The 16,720-nt window shown below is 45.6% G+C and overlaps 1 protein-coding gene across 1 annotated transcript in view; it reads left to right on the top strand.

The window, feature by feature from the left end:
* znf521 (zinc finger protein 521) overlaps positions 1 to 16,720 on the top strand; it is a gene marked incomplete at its 5' end in the record, with an annotated part of 90,161 nt that overhangs the window by 53,970 nt on the left and 19,471 nt on the right. The window lies entirely within an intron of this gene.

The following is a 16,720-nucleotide window of genomic DNA, read 5'->3' as shown; positions in this document are numbered from 1 at the left end:
CTCTCCTTCATCAGCATTCCGCCGATGAGAGTAATTAAAGCAGAAATTAATTCTGCTGTAAGCAGAGGAGCCACAGAATAACTGATATTAGAGGCTGGATGATGAATGCTTGGCATCAAGGGAGGTCTCACGGGAGGAAGGAGGAATTCACAGATCTCTTTTTCTTTCTTTCTTTCTTTCTTTCTTTCTTTCTTTCTTTTTCTATCGCTCCACTTTGGCTTTCTTTTGCTCTCTTTGCCCAGTCCTGTGTTTTTTAGTCCTTTGGTCTACATTGTCTACATTCCTCACGTCTGTGCATTTCTTTCTGTCTGTCAGCTTACTGTTTGCCCTGTCTCATCTTTACGTTTCTTTCATCCAACATTTGTCCTTCCGTGGCGCCTAAAGATTGCCGCGGAGAGCGAAAGCCACTGGTTTTAAGCATGACTGAAGACATCGCCACTAAGGCTCCTCTGCTCAGTAACAGTATTTCACATTCTGTCAGCACTGGTGCTCTCATTTTCAGTCAATAGGCATATTAGAGTGTACTGATGCTGCAAATGCAAGCGCTTTGTTGTTCGTCAACAGAAGCCAAAATGGAGAGTGCTTCCAGGTAAATTCTGTAAAACCAGGACCTCACAATTAATTGTCACATAAACAAATACAAATCAGTGTAACTGTTAATCAGGATGTGAGCAAACATAAAATGCGTATTATTGAAGTAGACCCTTACATAAAGTGGCTAGGAGGTAAACATGGTGTCTTATTTTCAAGACAAACTGTCTTTCCCTCCAAGGCAGAGTTTGAGATTGAACCCTGAAGCTCTCCAGATGATGCGATATTCTACCCAGGATGATTCAATGATCCCCCATGTCCCCCGACGCTTTATTTTTGGAATAGCACATCTTTAGCAAGAGCAGTCACAAGACTGAAAGACAACAACTGAACTCATGAAACACTGAGGCTGGATGGGGCTGTCAGTGAGACTGTTTTCCTCTCTTAGAATCAAATGGAATTGAACAAAGGTTAGCTCTTTGGGGCTTTATGGTAATGTGATATACGATGCTGCCATGGAATTTGCCAATGCATGTCTTAGCACTGTCTGACTCCAAGGAGGGAGGGAATGGTAATTACGCTGACCTCTGCCCCTCCCTCTCTTATTCTGCCCTCTGGGTAAAAAGCCAGAGGAGGTAATAAACAATAGATAGATTTGTCTTGTTTGTATTGCAGCTGCCACGCTCTTAATGACACATGAGATTGATCTCTATTTTGAAAATAATACATGCGAGATCTGCAGGTAGTTGGACTGCATTTATAAATGGCTTGTGCAGGAATATCTCAATCAGATGTAAATGAATAGAGGCTCAACCTGAGAGTCACGGACTGTTATTAAGAATTTAGCAGGCTGGTGTGGAGTTGAAAAACAGAATGAACAATTAGTAACGAGGAAGGGCCCAAATATAGAGGCAATGCAAACTGGAGACAGGGGGGCTAAACCGACCCCAATCTTGTTGATAGGGCCAGGTAGGGAGGCTGAAAAGCCGATGAAAGGCTTTGTTGGCAGTGCCCAATAAAGTCTTTTTGCGACAGACGGGATGTAATTTCTCTGCTGTTTTCCACTGGAAATTGTTAATTTTGGTACACTATACACCCCCATGTGGCATGACTTACTATCTCTAATGCATGTTATTTAAATGATATACATATAGTCTACATGAAAGTTAGCAGATGTCAAAATAATGCAGTGAAACTCAAAAGCACACTATTATTCCACCCCCTCTCTTCCGTGCCATTTGGCTGTTTCTCTTTCCACTCACCTTTTTGTCCTCATTTTGGAAAGACGATATGAAGCAGAAATAGTAATAGTACAGTAAAGGCATTTCTTCTAAATTATTTAGCAATGGGGCCTTTTATAGACACAAGGTTTACCTATGGACCTTACTAAAAGCTTCGTACATGGCTGCAATGTTCAGAGTGTATCTCTGCAGTGGATCACATTGTCTGTAGCGCATGATATCTCTGTCTATTATTCAGAGTGGTGATGCCGTTATGAAAAGGGAGGGCCTATCTTGATGTCTGCTATCCTGGAAATGGCAGCAGCATTGTTTGTTTGTCTACTTTGTTCCGCACACCAATAAAAATACACTCAAAAGGAAACCTTGGTGTAACGATGACCTTAAACGCAATGACACTCTTTCCCATAACATTGTCCTGTCCAATAGTCCAGAACTCCCCAAGAGGCCTTACAGCAAGTCTAGGAGGAACCAAATGAGAGAGAAATCGATGGCTTTCCTCTCTCCACTGTCTCTGCCCTGGCTGAATTACTGAAACAAGATGCTGCACTTAGAGGAGTCTTTGGAGAGGCAGAGTGAGAGAGAACGAGATGTGGGGGAGAGAGAGAGAAACACTTTTAGGGACATGGGTGCCATTTAGACTAGGACCATCTCCTCACAGAAAGCCACTAAAAGCAGTGAATGATCTTCTTCCTGTCCCTGGCTGTGGTTAAGTGAATACAGAACATACACTCAGGTTTGAGGTCAAAGCAAGATCATTAAAAAAAAGAATATTAATTTCTGAAGCCCAAGCATAACGATCGTACACATATGGCTATATCGATTCATCCTGGACTTGAGCAAAGCATATCGCAGTTACGGTGCGACCGAAAGCACCGGACCAGGCCACATGGACCCAATCTGATGTTTTTTTTAGATTTCCTAATGTCAAATGGGTGTTGTTTAACATCCACGCCAGGGTTTTATTGTCTGAACTATGAAGATGAAAATGAATCCCGCTCGTTTGGTAGACAGAACGTGGTGCTTAAGGGACCCAATCCCTGTAAGTGCCATTAAGTGGAAATTGCCGTTCACATATTCCAGTGGTTTGATTAATTACACTCTCTCATGTGCTTTCATAAAGGCCCAATGAAATATGGGGAGCAAATTGCATTGTGTTCCTGTATCCTGTTATGTAAAAGCAGTTTAATTATTGACACATGTTTTGCCACCTGGCAGGGGAAAGGATGGTTGGACATGAATAGAAATCATACAATAGACGTTACGGACGGGTAGAGCTAGCACTCGAGATGCCATGTGTTTCCGTATGTGTGACTCGTTTCATGTCCCCGCCTTCACCTCGCCTCAGGTTCTCCTGCTGAATCAGAGCAGGGAGCAGACGTGATCAGCTGGATATGTCACAGTTGTAAGCGAAGCCTTTTTGTGAAAGCGACTGCTCTTTAAAAACCTGTTTAACTTTGTGCAGCAGGACTGCTTTTTGAAAGGTCTCTTCTAATAAATATGTAGTTAAGGAGATATTTTGTGAAGGCTACACAGTCTCTCAGGGGGATTAAAAGATCACTGCTGGCTTTGTGTGATATCTCAAGATAGCTCTTTTTGATCAGAGTACCGGCTTAGACGCTGCTTAGTTACTGACACACTGCCACTTTGAACTCAAGGAAGCGGTGTAGGAAGACAACAATCAAATGTGCAGCTTTATTCCCCTTTTCCTCCCTTTTTTCTTTGTTCCTGTGCAGTCTTTTCCAGGAGCACTGCCCTCTACTGCCACGGAGACTAAATAACATCAGAGTGCCAGGGCACTTCTTCCCTTCTGTTGCAGCCAGTAGTACTTAGGCTCCACACTACTCTGTATTCTACAGTGTATGTGGAGGTATTAGCTCATAAAACCCTCCTACTGTCATATGAACCCACTGCTGTCCCTGAGCTCCATATGAACAGCAGGGCTCTGATACTTAGTCCCAAGCTGTTCCTGTTTGCCCAAAACGATCAGGCCTGGCCTCGTGCTCTCTACCTGATCTAGTTGACTGGGCTGTGTAAGTTAGGTAGGCAGTCCCTGTCTCCATCCCCCCCTCCTCCCTCCCAATATGCACTTGGACCCGGGCTCAGGCTGCACCTTTTCTGTTCCACAGGGATAGGGGGGCCAGATGGAGGAATTTGATTAACCAGCAGTGGAGGACCAAATGTTCAATTGGATACAGAACCAGTTGGAAGGTGGGAGGGAGTGAGGGATGAGGCAGGGTAGAGGGAGAAATCTAAAATGGCTGGTCATGTACGCCGGCCAGCACTTTCCAAAGGGGAGCCCATACAGACACTGAGGTGTAGTAATGCAGAAGCCCTTTTCCAAGTACCAGCTGGGCCTTTTAGGAGCCTCTATCCCCACAGCAGACACTCAGCAGCCTCCGAGCAGCTTGACTTTACCATATGTGGAACTTTTTTTATGCTCCACCTGGTTTCCCCAGGGGACCTGTGCCACTGGGACGCCGGAGGCAGGTGAATTGCTCTTAATGCAAGGCACTGAATCACTGGGCCAACAACATGAGGGAAGTGCCTAGGGAGAGGAAATGGATCTGCAGAAAGGCTGGCGTGGACTGGTGCGACCTTGGAGCTAGTGCCCGCTGCGCAGTAGAAAACGAGGCCGAGTGATGTGTCACTGTGCCTGCACTCACCACACTCCTCCACTGTGACCCTATTCACATCCTTGTGTCTCTTTCATTTAAAAAAATTAAAATTAATTTGTTTGTAAACCTTTCTCAGTTTCCATTTAGAGCTTCTGTACCAGGACCCGATTTTTCTCCGTCTCGCCCATTTCTCTTTGAGCTGATTCATTTTAGCTGTGTCATATATGAATCTATTGATATCGATTTTTGCAGTATTGGTTCAGTAAATGCAGCATGATTGTGTTCTGCTGTACATAATTTTTGTCACAATCTAATATTTGCATGCAACATCAGCTGTTGTGCGTCTTGTTGGTTTTAGATTTTTTTTGTCCAGACCATCAGGATATGTAGGTCAGAAGAGGGAGATTTTTGCCCGGACACTGGGGGTGTAGTCACTCTCCTGCCTGCACCTGTCTCACTGAGTTTGTGGCACAAAGCCAGAGGTCAGGGGTCACCACAGGGGGCTGTCAAGGTCAAAGGTTTATCACTCTCCGAGGGGTCCTGGAGCCATCGCTCAGATCCTACAGTACACACGATCTTCCCAGTTGAGTTTTTTTCTTCCCCCACTTTTTCTAATCCTTCCAAATGGCTCGGGCAAAACTCCTGACAGCAGCGAGAGAAACAAACTGTGGGATGTGGAGCTCTAAGCCATCAGCTGGAGATTTCACTTTGAAAAGAATCCCTTTTACTCACTGCCCTTTCCACCAATCAGAGGGCCCGCCAGAGTCCAGGCACCCAGAGCAGCTGCCCTCTGACCCTGCCAGCGGTTGTTGGTTTATTTTGTTTGGGCGTTTTAGAGGCGACGGGGCTGCTTTTGACAGGGCAGGCAGCAGGACTTGGATGAGGTCTTTAGCAAAGACAGGCAGCGAGGGAGAATTTCACAGCTCGAGAAAAGACTCAAGCTACCCCTAGCTGGTGTTACAATTCCAGTATTATGCTCATATTGCTGGAGCTGTTGTCATATTCATTGAGACATGTGGAAAATGGCCCATTTCGGGGGGGGAAGAGGGGCCATTCATGCAAAGTCAATTCCATCAAGCAGACAAAAATTCCTCGATACCCCTGTTTATGCAGCTGTGCCCTCCGATCAAATTACACCAACCCTCTTGCAACACCCACACCTCCTTCTGCCCCTTTTGTTCCCCCCACCCCCAACCTCCGCTGAATGTGCCAGGAGCCTCAGATGGGTCTCCCATTCATCGGGGAGAATGGGAAAGGTGAAGAGACACGAGGGGGCACGTGACCCAGAGTTACACCTACCCGCAGCAGTAATTGGGGCAAAGCCACGGCGCTTGCATGGGTCAAAGCAGGGGCCTGTCATGGTCGGGGCACAGGGGCAGGCAAAGGAGGCATGTCCCCGTAGAAGTACTAACCGTCATGCTGTAGCACCAACTCTGACAGACCGCGGGGAATGGACCCGCCGCGCCGAGCCTGTCAGCTGTTCCAACAGCGCAGAGTGATCGCGGAGCCTTCCACTGGGACTGTATTACTGAAGGCTTTTCTTCTCTGCCTCTGCTTTATTTTTTTGGGGTGGGGAGGGCAGGTTTGCGAGTCTGTGCGCGAGAGGGGGGTGTTGAGGGGTATAATTGAGAGCACAGAGGGAGCTTCGTCTCTCCATCTTATGATTTGGAGGTGAAGACAAGCGCCCTCGGGGGCCCCCTGTCAGAGCTTTTGGGCGCGCTCAGTGCAGACTTCAATAAAAACACACAAAAAGAATTCCCCCACAAGGGCGCCTGGCTGAATTGCTGACGCCAATGTAAAAGATTCCGTTTTCTGTGAATCATTTAGTACGCGACCCTGAGCTCTCTACACAACGTGACAATAACAGGAAACCCCCCTCTGCCCTCCTCATCGTGGAAGAATGAAAATTGCAACGAACCCAAAGAATGCCGAATTATATTTTTCACACATACAATTTCACACATCGATCACCCTCTGCCACTCCTCCGTTTCCCTCTCTTCCCCTCCCACCTCTCGCTCCTCTTTTCTTCCCCCCCTGATTCTCACTGTATTCCTGTCATGACAAATGTCAAATGCAGTCCGTTAGGAGAGTGTTTTTTTCTTCTCGGTAACCAAGAACTTGCCAAGTCGAATGTGCGCTGGGACAAGACTGCTGCGGAAGCATCACATTGGAGCACCAGCATCAGATATTTCTGTGAAAGTAACAGAAATGTTTGAAGGTGTTGTCACAAGCTCACAGGTTCCTGCTGTTTGTGTGCACCTGAGGGAGATGGCGCCTTCTCACCCCTTTCGTCTCCACCCTCCCTATTGTTGTTCTTAAACTTATTTCTCTGTTTAGTTGTTATCACTTTTATTGTGGTTAAGAATCTCAGCATGGCTGTTTTTTTGTGGGTTTTGACAGAGGGGGTCGGTGTTGTAGTCGGAGTTAAAATTAGAGGAGTTGCTTTTCTCTGTGACTTGGAGACATGTCATCTTCTAGAAGCGGTGGGGAGTCTGTCAGTCACAGCCATGGTGTGTTTTAATCATCTCTGTCCCACTTGGAGGAGCGTTGACGGTTAGAGTGAGGGTTCCCTCCCCTGGACAATACCAGTATGCTAGAATCTCATACACTCTGATGTCAGACGTAGGAACCAGTTAAGAAATATGAGACGTTTCTTCCTCAAGTTAATCCGGCAAATTCAATGGGGGAATCAAGCGATGTCTGGTGAATTTGAAGACATATCACAAGTGTGTTTGAAGGTTTTTTGTGATCTATCAAACGATATGACAGCTGGAAGGAGATTGGCAACAAAATAGCAGGAGTTTGTCACTATAGTAAGAGAATGAAGATGATAGAATAATCAAAACCCACGACGTCTTAGAAGCTTAATGAGCGAGGGCTCCCCCCAAGCGAGCAATAATAATAGCGTTTTGTAATTCTATAGCCCTTCTGATAATACTCCAAGGAATTTTAAATAGACGTTTCTTTGTAAAGCAAAGTAGGTTAGACTGCAAATTATATTTACCATAATGCAGCAATGACGACTGGAAGTTGTTACAGTACGTCGCTGAGAGAAAATGTTCGCCTATTTAGATATTAAAAGTTAAATATACAAATACATGCAAACATTGTTAAATATAGCTCTTAATCACAATGTCCTTTTTTAATTGCAGCTAGAGTGAGATTTACATTTAATGTTCACCAGAGTGACGTGCGCCACCAAATTGAGCTTTAAAACAGAAGTACTTAGCAAAATATTCCTACAAGCCCCCAAGCAATTAGTCCAGCTGCCTGCCTTTGTCCACCTACCCATTGTGTTCTTTGTAAAAAACATTCTCTTACACCTCCACTTACTCCATCCTTCGAGACGCCATTGGAAATCTAGGGCTCTAAGTTGAACCCACAGTTGGTTTAAGTGTAATGAAATGTGTGTCATGTCTCTGGCTCTCTCCCTCTGGCTCCCCCTCACCCCTGGCCCCCTGAAAGCACTGCCTTTGACAGGAAGGCCTCAGTGGCTTCTTCTGCAGTGATCTTTAGCCCTTTCAGGTCCCATTGACTATTTCAGGAGGTCCCTACGATTTGTGGGTGGACTCAACCATTCACGCATGCTTCAGAGCATCGACAGTGGATGAAAAATAGACGGATAGATGGAGTGAAAGCCTTGAAAAGCTAGACCGGCCCTCTGAGAAATCCTACCCTGATGCCTGCCCACATTTTGAAAAAAAGAAGTACAGAATAAAAACATTTAAAAAAAAACAGAATAGCCTCCACACTGATTGTGTTTATTAGTTGTACATTAAGCTTATTGAAACACAAAGATGTCAGTGCTTATTATACACGCTGTGTACCTAGCTATGGGCTTCTTTTTTTTTTTTTCACTCTGCGGTTTACACATAATAGAAACTATGGCAACAGAAGTCAGGTGCGGTTTCTGCAAAAGGACCCAAGCTGAGCCATTCCAGATGATGCCCATTTAAATTTGAACATATATTGACTCAGTTGCTAGTATCGTTGTTTTCTTCTTCTATCATACATTCAATCTTTATGCAGATGAGGCAGACAGATCATGCATGGAACACTTACTTGCATCTGTGTGTGTGTGTGTGTGTGTGTGTGTGTTTGTGTGTGTGTGTGTGTGTGTGTGTGTGTGTGTGTGTGTATGTGTGTTTATGAGGCTGTGTATGCGAATTACCTGAAGCTTCTGTGAACGTGCGACTGCGTGTACGTGCGTTGGCTCCAATGTGTACGTCTGTGCGTGGACGTGTGTCTGTGCATGGATATTAGAGCTTGAAGAGAGAGTGTGCATGTCCACTATATTAGACAGAGCGTGCGAGGGGTGCCTCAGCATGTGTGTACTGCTGTCTGTTCAGAGCTCTCGGCGCCAGCAGGGAGCGCCATTCCAATTTACCCATCAGCCACGGAGGTAGGGGGTAAAAGCGCGGGGCATCGCTGTCGGAGATTTCACATTCGAGGGACGAGATTACCAGTCAGGGGACCCCTGTGTGGAGGTGATGAGGGAGGGAGACTGCAGGGGCACAGTGTGGGGTAGTTGGGACGGCTGAGGGACGGAGGAGTGCTGAGAGGGGAGGAGGGCAGCACGACTCAACTCCACCCTGGAATCCGTGGGCTCTCTGTTTTCTGTGGAGCATAGCTGCCAAGCTGCACATCTGTTTGACACCAGGCGCTGTGGTATGGCAGTCAGGGGCTGTCTGTCCTGATTCACATCTCCTCGCTCCCTAGTTTGTTCTCAGGATCTGGACTCCTTCTCTTTAGAGTTCCTTGCAAAACTCTGTGCTGTGTAGAAAACCAGAAAACAAAGGATGCAAGATTCTAACTTCCATAACAGCAAAACATTTTTTTTTTACCTTTCTACATGCTGTAACCACATGCACGGAAAGATTACAAACACTGGAACACAATCATGGCCTTGTAAAATCATCGTGAATAGTTACCTCAGACCCAGTCTGCTGTCTGCCGTGCTCACTCAGCCTGTGTTTGAGTGCCGGCCAAGTCAGCCATGGCTGCTCCAGAGGCCCCGGAGCCTGTTGGGGAGACGGGACATTCCAAATAGCATAACTCATTCTTTACACCCTCTCCGCTGCCATTAGTTAATTATATGCAGGTGTTTTCATTTCTCAGTTTTTTCTAGATCTAATAAAAATGTAACCATAAGTACATAAAGCCAAATAGAAGGAGAAAAGGAAGGGGGAAACAGTGTGGAGGAAGTGGCTGAATGTGCTGTGTGAAGCAAATTATTGCCCCCATGTAGATTCATCAGTTCTCCCTGCTGGATTAAGGAAGGGCCTTTCTAATGAAGTTCGCCCCGTCAAAATGAAGGGACTAATTCTGATTTAGCTGAGGTAATGAACTTCCCCTCTCCTAGTGAGAGCAGCACCATGGGGCGAGGAGAGAGGGGTGGTTGCGTAAGGGGGGGAGGCAAAGGAGAGTGGCAGCGAGCGAGAGCGAGGGAGTGAGGCAAGACGAAGACGAGACAGGAGCGAGACATGGAGCGAGGACCGAAAGATAGAAGGGAGAGAGGAGGCTAGGTGGAGAATGAGAAAAAAAATTATGCAAAACGCCTGTCTCGTATTTGCTGAGATGTATTAAATTTCCAGCGCGGGTGCCTGTGTTATATAAAATTATGCTAATGTCTCGTGGCCCGCTGCGAATGGCGGCTTGCTGGTCCTGAGCATGCGTGGCTGGCCGCTACACGGAGCGCACTCAGTGGGACTCAGCTTTTCTATTAAGGAAAACCTCTAGACACCTGATGATGAATTCTCTCTCACCAAATGTTCCCCCTTTTTTGTGTCGAAAATATGAGCGCTTTTCTAAATGACTTTGGAGAGCCCGGCATGGCACTCGGCGGCCTGCGTCGAGCAGGGGGGGAGGGGGTATGAGGGGGGGGGTCCCTCTGCAGCAGGCTAAGGGAGTCAATTAAGGCAAGCACTGATAATTATAAGCCGGTAGAACGCAGGGGCTGGCTAATTGTACAGTGTTCCATGCCGTGAGCCCAGCCAAGGGGCCTCTCCGCAACGCTCTCTTTCCCCGTTCCTTTGTGTGGACCGCAGACCCCATAGAGCCACATACCTCAGCCCGACAATGCCACAGTGAGGCTCGCGAAGAAGAAAAAAAAAGCCAGGCATGTGCCCGTAATTAACTTTTTACAATTCAGGCCATTCGCTCTTTTGAGACCTGAAAGAGATTCTGGTTAGAATCACACCTCATTTATTCTCTCCTCTTTGCTTGTGTTTTTTTTTTACTCTTTCTTTACTTGTTTGTAATTTGTTTTGTCTTACTTTGCACAGCAACTGCCATTGAGCACACTACTCTTGGAGAGTTTGGACATGGCCACTTGACCTTTATTTCTTTCTAACAAGAAAATAAAGCAGCAATTTAGAATAGGCATGTTATAGAGTAAATTAGAGCATTTCAGTGCAGAATGGTGTTTGTGTGGCTGCAGGGGGTCGGGCGCTCCAATGCAATCCATCTCAGCAGCCTGCACTCTTTGTCCCCGACGGACCTCCATACCTGCCCGCAGCTGCAGCGCCTACACATCATTCGTTAACAAGTATTCGGCTCTTGCCTTTGTTGTTGTGGATTTCTCCCTTCTCTTTTTTTTCTTCTTTTCTCCTGCCTCTGTGACCTACACACTGTTCATTTGACCGAGTTTTAGCCATTGTGTGGTTTCAGCTATATGAATAGCTGGTAATGCGGTCCAGACGAAACACAAAATGGCAGAGCATCCTTCAAAGCAGCTTCATCTGGTTCTACCGGCTTGTTTCCCTCTGGCAGGCTACACAGTGATACATGTCAATCAGTTCCAAATCTGTATATGCGCAAAATCTGGAATATAGGCCTGCAGTCTTTTGGCCATGTTATAAGCCCTCCCAAAATATCATACAGTACATATACTGTTTTTCTTACTTTACTACAGGAATTGAGGGACACTGAATGAGATCTAACAGTGATATGACAGAAAAGAAAAAATGTTTCCTCTTTGATATCACACCACTGTTTGCCATGCCGCCTTGACACAGTTGAGTCACAAACGCTTGTGAAGACTTTACTAAAGCCATGCATAGAGAAACACAACGCGCAGCATGTGTTTCACTCCTCGATTGCACATAGCTGTGTGGAGGTATGCCAGTCAACAGGTAGTCCATTCGTTCCTATAGGAACTTCGGTGATGCCAAACACGTTGACATTTACGTCGTAAATGTTTAGCTTTTGTGGCACATTTCGAATGGACTGTTTATCTCCACTGTATCAAACATGACTTGCTAAGTGAAACGTGTGATGGCATATTTAGCTCACATTGGTTGTATGCTAGCTGTGTAACTTATAGAGCATGCATAGTGGTTCATACATCTTTTAACAAAATATTCCAGAATAATGTTGGCGCCATGCATTGACAAACCCACAAAACTGACTTTTCTCCCATTTCTCCAAAGGCGTTTCTATCCATCCGTAAAGAGGTGCATTTCCTTTCGTTGAACATTAGGGTGCTGACTCCTTCTACTATGGAATTAAACACAAAACATAACTATGTGTAAAAGAGGCCTCATAACTTTTTGTCTGAACATTTTTGTCTGGACATTTAAACATTCGGCCTCCGGTAGAAACTCATTTCACATAATACTAATTTGAAAAGCACCAGAAAGCTGTGACTTTCTCTCTTTTGTCTCTAATATTAATGCTTCAACAATGACTTTTGGCTTTAGTTTCTTTATTTGCTGCTACAGAGTATCGCTCAACACACATGCACAGGGTCTCTTGGCAAATAACTCAAGTGGAAATGTCTGCTCAGCGCGCTTATGTTAGGGAGGAGAAGTGTCCTTATGTTTTTGTCCCCATGTTTATTTGAACTCCAAAAGGTGTTCTAGTCCGCTAAACCTTTTGTAACCTCCACTCAAGCGTCACGCATGTTTATCTCAACACAAAACCTGTCAGTTTGGTGTCGCTACCTCTGGCCCGGCAGCCAGGGGAGCTGTGAGGCGGTTAATGTAGGCGCAGAGTGGCTGATCCTAGCAGGAGCCTAGCCCTGCTCTGATTAGCACCTCCAACGAGCTGCCATGCATCACAGCTGACATTCTCCCAGAGACATGTTCCCCCAGAATTCTTTGCTCTTGCTGCGCGAGGGCGTCACCGCCGCCACTGACATGTCACAGCCAACACCTCACCCCTCCTTCTCCCTCCGGAGGTTGGAAAACTGCATCAGGCATGCACCGAACTTGGGACCCGCTTTTCTCTTCCAGACACCGAATGTGTCTTTGACAACTTCCCCACAGGCAGACTGAAGTAAAGCTTCTCCTTTCATGCTGCAGTAGTTTTCCAATCTCTTTGATTTTATTAGCTAGCACTCGACCACATTGCCATCCCTGTTCGTGTAATACATTAACTTGTGATAGAATGGGGGTGAATTTTCAAGGTGCTATGATTGAATATTGTACTTTAATTTTTGACATTTTGCACTTGATTCACTCTGTCCTTCTCAAACTGCGGTGGCAGGAAATAGATATTAGCAGCGTTCCCCCCAGGCGCCAGTTCTCCAATCAGCTTTGGTCTGGGGGGAGTCCATCCCTTTGCGCTCCCACCTACCACCTTCCCACCCCCATCTGCAGCATTCTCCAGGCCTTAATGGGCCTTGTAGTACTTCAGAAATGAGTTTGTTCCTTAGGAGCAGTGCTTCTACCTCAAGAGAGCACACCACACGGAGGTGGAGTCAATTTGTATTCACCCATAATTCCCTGGGCCTTAATCACTCTGATTTTCCCCCCATTATCTGTTAATGGATAGTTCCCGCGGAGAGAAGAGAGAAGTAAACCCACCTACTGTTTACAGGCCTGAAGCTGTCTACTCTGCTACCATCCACAATCCCATAGTGGGTTGTATACAGCAGCGATTCCGCCGAAAACCAAATCTTCCCGGTTTATTAACATGTAACTCCAACATCAGGCTGATTATTGTGAAACAGATGGTACGGAACGGAAAGCTAACTAAAGGTGAAATTCCTCATAAAGAAGATCGGTCCAAGCAGGTATTTTCTGCCTTCATGGCATGGTCTGGCAGTTTAGAAACTTTGTATTGCTTTGACTTATCGCTTTGAATGGGCCAATTTTGATTATGCTGGTAGTTCTGTCTTTTCCAAAACCACCCATTCAAGCCCACTAAATATTCTCAATTTGTTCTCCCACTTGTTTACTCATTACTTTCAGCAAAGAAGTGCCTTGATTGATGTTCTTAATATCATTCGTTAGAGTGTTCTGCTTCCGCGACACAAAGCAGCAGGGGTCTCTCTAAGAGTGAGCTTCAGAGAACCATTCACCATGCCCCAGAGAGGAGTGTAAATCTAAGTATCTGATTTTTTTTCTTCCAAAGCCAAATGCTAAAAGTGATCCTGAATTCCCCTCCAATTCAAACTGCTCCTCAGCAGAATTGTTTATATAGAGTAAGGGGCAGTGGTGGCGGCGGGGGAGTTGTGATGTTGGAGCGGAATCAGCTGAGGGACCGTTTTTAATTAAGCAATGCCCTGCGTTATACTTAACTACACACTATTATCAGAAAGTTAGGCTTTCTTTAGTTACTTTTAGCTCATTCTTTTACTCACTGCCCGCTGATGGCTCTGCGTTCACACTCTAAGCCAACCATGACATCTCTATCATATTCACAGACACCTTTACGACTGCCTTAAACATACAGAATTCAATATGCTGCAGCTGTGTCGTTGTTACATATAGCGTTCACTAAACTATGCAAGCCAGACCCGCAAGCCCCAGTGTCCCGAACAACCTTCAACAGCACATGAACTTCAGCCGGAATAAAAAAAAGAAGAAGTAAACAGCACGAAATAAAGACCATTCTTTTTGAGAGTAGTTTTTTTTCTTTTTCTCCGTCTTCTGTCCTCCACGTGGGAGAGATATTAGGCGTTTGTGTTTTAAGGAGCTGTGAAATACATAAACCATGAGCCACAGGAACGCGAGGCCCTGTGGATATGCAGATGGGCTTACTTTACTGGTGTCAGGGATGCTTAGAGGGAGCAGGCACAGGAGCAGTCCTCATCTAAAGGATTTTCTTAGGAGTGCAGAGGGACAGGGTGGTGGCAGTGGAGAACGCTCAAGAGACTTGGCAACAGAGAGCTGGTGGCGGGAGAGGGAGAGAGACAGAGATGAGAATAGAGAGAGAGAGAGAGAGCTGACAGTCCCATGTGGCCCTGTAACTATATCCAGAGTCTGCTCAGTGCAAAGCAAGGGGTGAGGGTGGGACCACGAAGGGCCATGCTGATTGGGCAGCCCTGGAGAAGGGCTGGGGGAATGACAGGAAGTGACCTCAGCCCAATGAGGCAGCATATAGGGGTGATTGAGCTGACTTCCTCCCTTGGCTCTCACTAAGAAACAGGCTGCCAGCTTGATTCAAGCCCTGTAACTCTGCCGAAAACAAACCCAGCCCTGCACTGGCTGCGTCACAGGAGCTAACAGAGCACAGTTTACTCATAACATCTCACAGTCAACCCTCCTTTCTCTTCCCATCTGTCTATATAGCATGTAGCACTCTTTCAGTTTAGGTTTGTATATCAGCATATGAAGAATCTCGTTGAACTATGTACTTACTAAAACACATATCACTAGTCATGTTGTATTTAATATATACAACTTTTTAGAATCATCAAACAACAAATCCCATTAAAACACCAAATACAACACTGAATTAATCCTCGTAACAAGTATTGTTTGTGTAGCCAAAGATATCCTGTAGCTCGCTGCCCTAGACCTCCACTGTTTTCCCAAAACTATTAGAACACCTTATTGAGCCATGTTCATTGGAGTGGAGGAGTTAATTGTGATCCCAAATACACCATCCATCCCACCAAATGTGTATTAATCCACAAAAAAATAGTTCCCAAAGAAATGCACGATTTATTCCTGTTTTGGTAAAATCTTAGTGACTTGTTTTAAAGGTGTACTTTAAAGAGTAGGAAAGAGTGAGCTTAGGCCCGAGCGTCACAATCCGGTTAGGAAAGTAGAGGCGGGCCAACACATTGCTGATTTCAGTCCGTTAATAGTATGTTGGCAATTAGAAATATATAGAATAACACCAGCCTTATTCTTGCATTTTAAGCACACTGTATACATATCTCTTTGCCATTTCCCCCCTCGATGCACCTGCTAACAGGCATAAACACACACATGCACGCACACAAGGTCAGTCAGGCAGGTGCAGAGTTATCTGCATAATGAAGCAGGCCAGGTCTCCAAAGGGACAACGTTGTGCACTGGGGTCAAATGAGGGCTGCACATATGGCAGAAGAACAGATCCATGAACCTTGCAGCAAGCTTGACCTTATAGTCTACACCTTCACACAAATAAGCTAACCGAATGGGGATCAAAGAGTGCAGTGATCCCGTTGCACCTCGTGCCACGTCCCCCCCCCCCCCCCCCCTTTGCTGATGCCTGCTGCTACACCCAGATGCACACGTGGGCCACGGAATATCTCATCTGTCAAATGCATGATTGCAGAACACATCATCAACTCGGTCCCTTTCAAACTACTACGAGCTGCTTTGATCGGCCTTTACCTTTCACTAGACGGTCTTGAGGGAGCATGGTCTGTCAGCTTGTGCTGATGCTTACAGCTTACTGTGCGGTTTGTTTTTATGCAGCAGACACCGCCTTATGCAGCATGTGAGGCCATATGTTTCTGTTATTGAGAAAATAATGTAAAAGCACATATGGTAATATGTTACAGGAGGAAGTTCAGTCTGTACACACTGTTTCTTTTGGCGCTGCGGGAGATGTTTCCATTCCCCTCTCGTCCTGAAAACATCAGGGGTCACTGAGTTGATTTGTCACTATGAGCCTGTAGCCAATAGGTGCAGAAACTGAGCTACAGCATTTTTTTTTATGTATGCCCATATCAGGTGAGACTTTAGTAAAAATACAGGAACATTTCAAGTTAATATTAAACTAGCAAAAAATATTTAACAAAACACCGACATAAAAATCTATCTTTAAACAAAAGACTAGTTTTCAAGTGATTTTTATTTGTATCCTTTTTCTTTTTACAATAGACAAATAACCTAATACATTTGCTGATGAAAAAAAATGACAAAGCAGGAGTTGCCTTGCCCATCGCAGGTTACAATTTAATTGCACTTCACTGTTTATCAGCAGACAATCGGTTACATTGATTAACCCTCTACTTGGTTCGGTGCATTTGTGTATGCGTGCCTCTGGTACCCAGGGCCTACGTGGCTGTAGAGACCTGGGGAAAAACCCTCGATGAGTCCCCGGTGTATCCACCCCACCCTCTCGCAGTAGCTAGCCTAATGTCAGCGTTGGCAGGAGTTTGATAGAGC

This window comes from Taurulus bubalis (genome assembly GCF_910589615.1).
Source record: "Taurulus bubalis genome assembly, chromosome: 1".
Taxonomy (NCBI): Eukaryota; Metazoa; Chordata; class Actinopteri; order Perciformes; family Cottidae; genus Taurulus; species Taurulus bubalis.
The sequence above is the reverse complement of the archived record's forward strand: the minus strand, read 5'-3'. Positions and strand labels throughout refer to the sequence as shown.